General features: G+C 50.8%; 1 non-coding gene across 1 annotated transcript; it reads right to left on the bottom strand.

Moving 5' to 3' along the window:
- Positions 1-490: 490 nt before the first annotated feature.
- On the bottom strand, positions 491-562 carry trnap-agg (transfer RNA proline (anticodon AGG)). Its single transcript has one exon. It is a non-coding gene; the product is annotated as a tRNA-Pro (tRNA).
- Between the last annotated feature and the right edge of the window lie 5,294 nt (positions 563-5,856).

Genomic DNA, 5,856 nt, shown 5'->3' with positions numbered 1-5,856 from the left:
CTTAACAATCACATTCGTTCGACTTGAGCCATCAAGCTCGTAGTTTTCCTTCAAATCTTGAAAGCTCTCAGTGAGAACATCATAGGCTGCAGGACGCCCCATAACTTGATTACTTCAACAGAAAGAAGAGCAGACAGCTCGACAAATATGTGAGGCGCAGAGAGCGCAAGGCGAGCCGCACACGTTTCGGTGGCTGAGAGAGGGCAGTTTTTGCTTCTGCATTTCCCAAGTAAGGACGCATGACAACAAGCGATCGCGGTGCTCATCTACGACACAGTGGTGATGAGTTTTCAGTACGTGTTCTTTTGAACGAGCGATGAGGTTGCCGCCTTGGACAGCTGACTGCACGCTCTCATTGTGCCACGTGATGAGAATTCACCAGGCTCGTTCAGTCATTAGTCACATTCCATTGTTTGCCATAAGCAGACGCTGCGAAGTGATGTGGATATCAGTTCCCAGTCTTGTGGAAGAGGAGGAAGAGAGCACACGAGGGCTCGTCCGGGAGTTGAACCCGGGACCTCTCGCACCCTAAGCGAGAATCATACCACTAGACCAACGAGCCACAGCAGCACTTTCCATTTCAATCTGTCAGCGAGCTTGAGGATGGGGAGAGGCGCCATTCGCTCGTCCAGTCAGACCTTCATCAATAAGTCAAGAAAGCTGCAATTACACGACTGCCTTGCAGACGAAGGGCAGTGAACTGTGCCCGGTAAGAGGGGAACAAGCGGCACTAGGTGACGCTGAGGCATAAGTCCCAGCGAGGGGGGTTGGCTTGTATGGTACAGCGCTTGCTTTGCATGTGGGAGATAGCAGGATCAATTCCCGCATCCTCCAGGTGTGTGCTTAGAGCTTGATGTGCCGAAAGGTGTCCTTTAGCCTGTGGTCCCGCCTTACATGGAGAGCATCGTGCAGCTGTCAAGCGTTTCGCAGCCACGCCCCCTTTTCATCTTCTCTCTGGCTTAAGCGTCACTCCGCCCCTCTCTCTTGACATTTCATGTCAGCATGTCAGAAGTCCGAGTGACATTTTTAATGGCTGAGTGAGGGCACGATGCTGAAGCAGAGAGGCCACTTCAGCCACAGAGACTTGTGCTAGGTGAGATCTGAAAGACGGACTCGCAACAGAAACAGACCAAAAATGTATCGGTGAGATCAAAAGGCAAATGCAACATTCAGCAGAGGGCGTCTAAAGATTAGGGAACGGGCGACTGAAATCCATGTGAGGCAAACTTTCCGGTGTGTGTACTGCAGCTGGGCTTGTTGGCGTAATTGGTAGTGCGTCAGTCTCGTCATCTGAAGGGCCTGAGTTTGATCCTCACACGGGGCAGGGCTGCTTCCTCTCTTGCTCTTTTCAAACACTTGCGGCAACTGTTCGCTCATAACCACGTCTGGAATGCATGACCTTTACACGGGCGAGAAGCAACGCCGCATCCCTTTTCTAAAGAACATTCACATTCAGAAATAAGTCAAGAAATTTGCCATTACTTTCGCTCGCACTGCTGTCAGCCTGCCCATGTTGCCAAAGAAAGATTCACTCGGCGTCAACATGACAGAACAGCGATCACTTGAAAACAATGTTCCACACTCCGTAAGCAAGAACTTCAGTGTTTGCAGTCACCCGATATGCCGATAGTCAAAGGAGCTCAAAACACGAAGCGTCAAAAGACAAGATGAGTTGATGGAAAGAGCGTTGAATTGATGAGCACAAAAGTTCAGCTCGTACAATAGGCAACGAAGGTCTCAGCGTCGTCATCGCACTTGAAAGGACTGCCTTGCAGACCAAGGGCAGTGGGTGGTGCCCGGTAAGAGGGGCAGAGGCGGTAAGACATGATGCAAAGAAGCATGCAGCGAGGGGGATTAGCTCAAATGGTAGAGCGCTCGCTTAGCATGCAAGAGATAGCGGGATCGATGCCCGCATCCTCCAGGTCTGAGTTTGGATCTCCGGAAGCCCGGTGCTCTTGTTTAGCTTCTGCGACTTCTGACAGGTGCTCCTCCGTTGCGGAGAGAATGTCCTTCAGTTGTCAAGCGTTGAAGGGCCACACCTCCTTCCCAACCTCAGTCTGCACTGAGTGCGTCTCCGGCATTTTCTCGTCCAATTTGTCAGCTTAGCAAGTGAAAAGTATATCCGAGTGAAAACAGTGCTGATAATACTCTCACGAATTGTTAGAAGACGTGCTTTTGATCATCGATTGCTTAACAATCACATTCGTTCGACTTGAGCCATCAAGCTCGTAGTTTTCCTTCAAATCTTGAAAGCTCTCAGTGAGAACATCATAGGCTGCAGGACGCCCCGTAACTTGATTACTTCAACAGAAAGAAGAGCAGACAGCTCGACAAATATGTGAGGCGCAGAGAGCGCAAGGCGAGCCGCACACGTTTCGGTGGCTGAGAGAGGGCAGTTTTTGCTTCTGCATTTCCCAAGTAAGGACGCATGACAACAAGCGATCGCGGTGCTCATCTACGACACAGTGGTGATGAGTTTTCAGTACGTGTTCTTTTGAACGAGCAATGAGGTTGCCGCCTTGGACAGCTGACTGCACGCTCTCATTGTGCCACGTGATGAGAATTCACCAGGCTCGTTCAGTCATTAGTCACATTCCATCGTTTGCCATAAGCAGACGCTGCGAAGTGATGTGGATATCAGTTCCCAGTCTTGTGGAAGAGGAGGAAAAGAGCACACGAGGGCTCATCCGGGAGTTGAACCCGGGACCTCTCTGACCCTAAGCGAGAATCATACCACTAGACCAACGAGCCACAGCAGCACTTTCCATTTCAATCTGTCAGCGAGCTTGAGGATGGGGAGAGGCGCCATTCGCTCGTCCAGTCAGACCTTCATCAATAAGTCAAGAAAGCTGCAATTACACGACTGCCTTGCAGACGAAGGGCAGTGAACTGTGCCCGGTAAGAGGGGAACAAGCGGCACTAGGTGACGCCGAGGCATAAGTCCCAGCGAGGGGGGTTGGCTTGTATGGTACAGCGCTTGCTTTGCATGTGGGAGATAGCAGGATCAATTCCCGCATCCTCCAGGTGTGTGCTTAGAGCTTGATGTGCCGAAAGGTGTCCTTTAGCCTGTGGTCCCGCCTTACATGGAGAGCATCGTGCAGCTGTCAAGCGTTTCGCAGCCACGCCCCCTTTTCATCTTCTCTCTGGCTTAAGCGTCACTCCGCCCCTCTCTCTTGACATTTCATGTCAGCATGTCAGAAGTCCGAGTGACATTTTTAATGGCTGAGTGAGGGCACGATGCTGAAGCAGAGAGGCCACTTCAGCCACAGAGACTTGTGCTAGGTGAGATCTGAAAGACGGACTCGCAACAGAAACAGACCAAAAATGTATCGGTGAGATCAAAAGGCAAATGCAACATTCAGCAGAGGGCGTCTAAAGATTAGGGAACGGGCGACTGAAATCCATGTGAGGCAAACTTTCCGGTGTGTGTACTGCAGCTGGGCTTGTTGGCGTAATTGGTAGTGCGTCAGTCTCGTCATCTGAAGGGCCTGAGTTTGATCCTCACACGGGGCAGGGCTGCTTCCTCTCTTGCTCTTTTCAAACACTTGCGGCAACTGTTCGCTCATAACCACGTCTGGAATGCGTGACCTTTACACGGGCGAGAAGCAAGGCCGCATCCCTTTTCTAAAGAACATTCACATTCAGAAATAAGTCAAGAAATTTGCCATTACTTTCGCTCGCACTGCTGTCAGCCTGCCCATGTTGCCAAAGAAAGATTCACTCGGCGTCAACATGACAGAACAGCGATCACTTGAAAACAATGTTCCACACTCCGTAAGCAAGAACTTCAGTGTTTGCAGTCACCCGATATGCCGATAGTCAAAGGAGCACAAAACACGAAGCGTCAAAAGACAAGATGAGTTGATGGAAAGAGCGTTGAATTGATGAGCACAAAAGTTCAGCTCGTACAATAGGCAACGAAGGTCTCAGCGTCGTCATCGCACTTGAAAGGACTGCCTTGCAGACCAAGGGCAGTGGGCGGTGCCCGGTAAGAGGGGCAGAGGCGGTAAGACATGATGCCGAGAAGCATGAAGCGAGGGGGTTTAGCTCAAATGGTAGAGCGCTCGCTTAGCATGCAAGAGGTAGCGGGATCGATGCCCGCATCCTCCAGGTCTGAGTTTGGATCTCCGGAAGCCCGGTGCTCTTGTTTAGCTTCTGCGACTTCTGACAGGTGCTCCTCCGTTGCGGAGAGAATGTCCTTCAGTTGTCAAGCGTTGAAGGGCCACACCTCCTTCCCAACCTCAGTCTGCACTGAGTGCGTCTCCGGCATTTTCTCGTCCAATTTGTCAGCTTAGCAAGTGAAAAGTATATCCGAGTGAAAACAGTGCTGATAATACTCTCACGAATTGTTAGAAGACGTGCTTTTGATCATCGATTGCTTAACAATCACATTCGTTCGACTTGAGCCATCAAGCTCGTAGTTTTCCTTCAAATCTTGAAAGCTCTCAGTGAGAACATCATAGGCTGCAGGACTTGATTACTTCAACAGAAAGAAGAGCAGACAGCTCGACAAATATGTGAGGCGCAGAGAGCGCAAGGCGAGCCGCACACGTTTCGGTGGCTGAGAGAGGGCAGTTTTTGCTTCTGCATTTCCCAAGTAAGGACGCATGACAACAAGCGATCGCGGTGCTCATCTACGACACAGTGGTGATGAGTTTTCAGTACGTGTTCTTTTGAACGAGCAATGAGGTTGCCGCCTTGGACAGCTGACTGCACGCTCTCATTGTGCCACGTGATGAGAATTCACCAGGCTCGTTCAGTCATTAGTCACATTCCATCGTTTGCCATAAGCAGACGCTGCGAAGTGATGTGGATATCAGTTCCCAGTCTTGTGGAAGAGGAGGAAAAGAGCACACGAGGGCTCATCCAGGAGTTGAACCCGGGACCTCTCTCACTCTAAGTGAGAATCATACCACTAGACCAACGAGCCACAGCAGCACTTTCCATTTCAATCTGTCAGTGAGCTTGAGGATGGGGAGAGGCGCCATTCGCTCGTCCAGTCAGACCTTCATCAATAAGTCAAGAAAGCTGCAATTACACGACTGCCTTGCAGACGAAGGGCAGTGAACTGTGCCCGGTAAGAGGGGAACAAGCGGCACTAGGTGACGCCGAGGCATAAGTCCCAGCGAGGGGGGTTGGCTTGTATGGTACAGCGCTTGCTTTGCATGTGGGAGATAGCAGGATCAATTCCCGCATCCTCCAGGTGTGTGCTTAGAGCTTGATGTGCCGAAAGGTGTCCTTTAGCTTGTGGTCCCGCCTTACATGGAGAGCATCGTGCAGCTGTCAAGCGTTTCGCAGCCACGCCCCCTTTTCATCTTCTCTCTGGCTTAAGCGTCACCTGGCCCCTCTCTCTTGACATTTTATGTCAGCATGTCAGAAGTCCGAGTGACATTTTTAATGGCTGAGTGAGGGCACGATGCTGAAGCAGAGAGGCCACTTCAGCCACAGAGACTTGTGCTAGGTGAGATCTGAAAGACGGACTCGCAACAGAAACAGACCAAAAATGTATCGGTGAGATCAAAAGGCAAATGCAACATTCAGCAGAGGGCGTCTAAAGATTAGGGAACGGGCGACTGAAATCCATGTGAGGCAAACTTTCCGGTGTGTGTACTGCAGCTGGGCTTGTTGGCGTAATTGGTAGTGCGTCAGTCTCGTCATCTGAAGGGCCTGAGTTTGATCCTCACACGGGGCAGGGCTGCTTCCTCTCTTGCTCTTTTCAAACACTTGCGGCAACTGTTCGCTCATAACCACGTCTGGAATGCGTGACCTTTACACGGGCGAGAAGCAAGGCCGCATCCCTTTTCTAAAGAACATTCACATTCAGAAATAAGTCAAGAAATTTGCCATTACTTTCGC

The sequence above is a fragment of the Lepisosteus oculatus genome, chromosome 14, assembly GCF_040954835.1.
Source record: "Lepisosteus oculatus isolate fLepOcu1 chromosome 14, fLepOcu1.hap2, whole genome shotgun sequence".
Classification (NCBI taxonomy): domain Eukaryota; kingdom Metazoa; phylum Chordata; class Actinopteri; order Semionotiformes; family Lepisosteidae; genus Lepisosteus; species Lepisosteus oculatus.
This window is presented reverse-complemented; position numbering and strand designations above follow the sequence as displayed.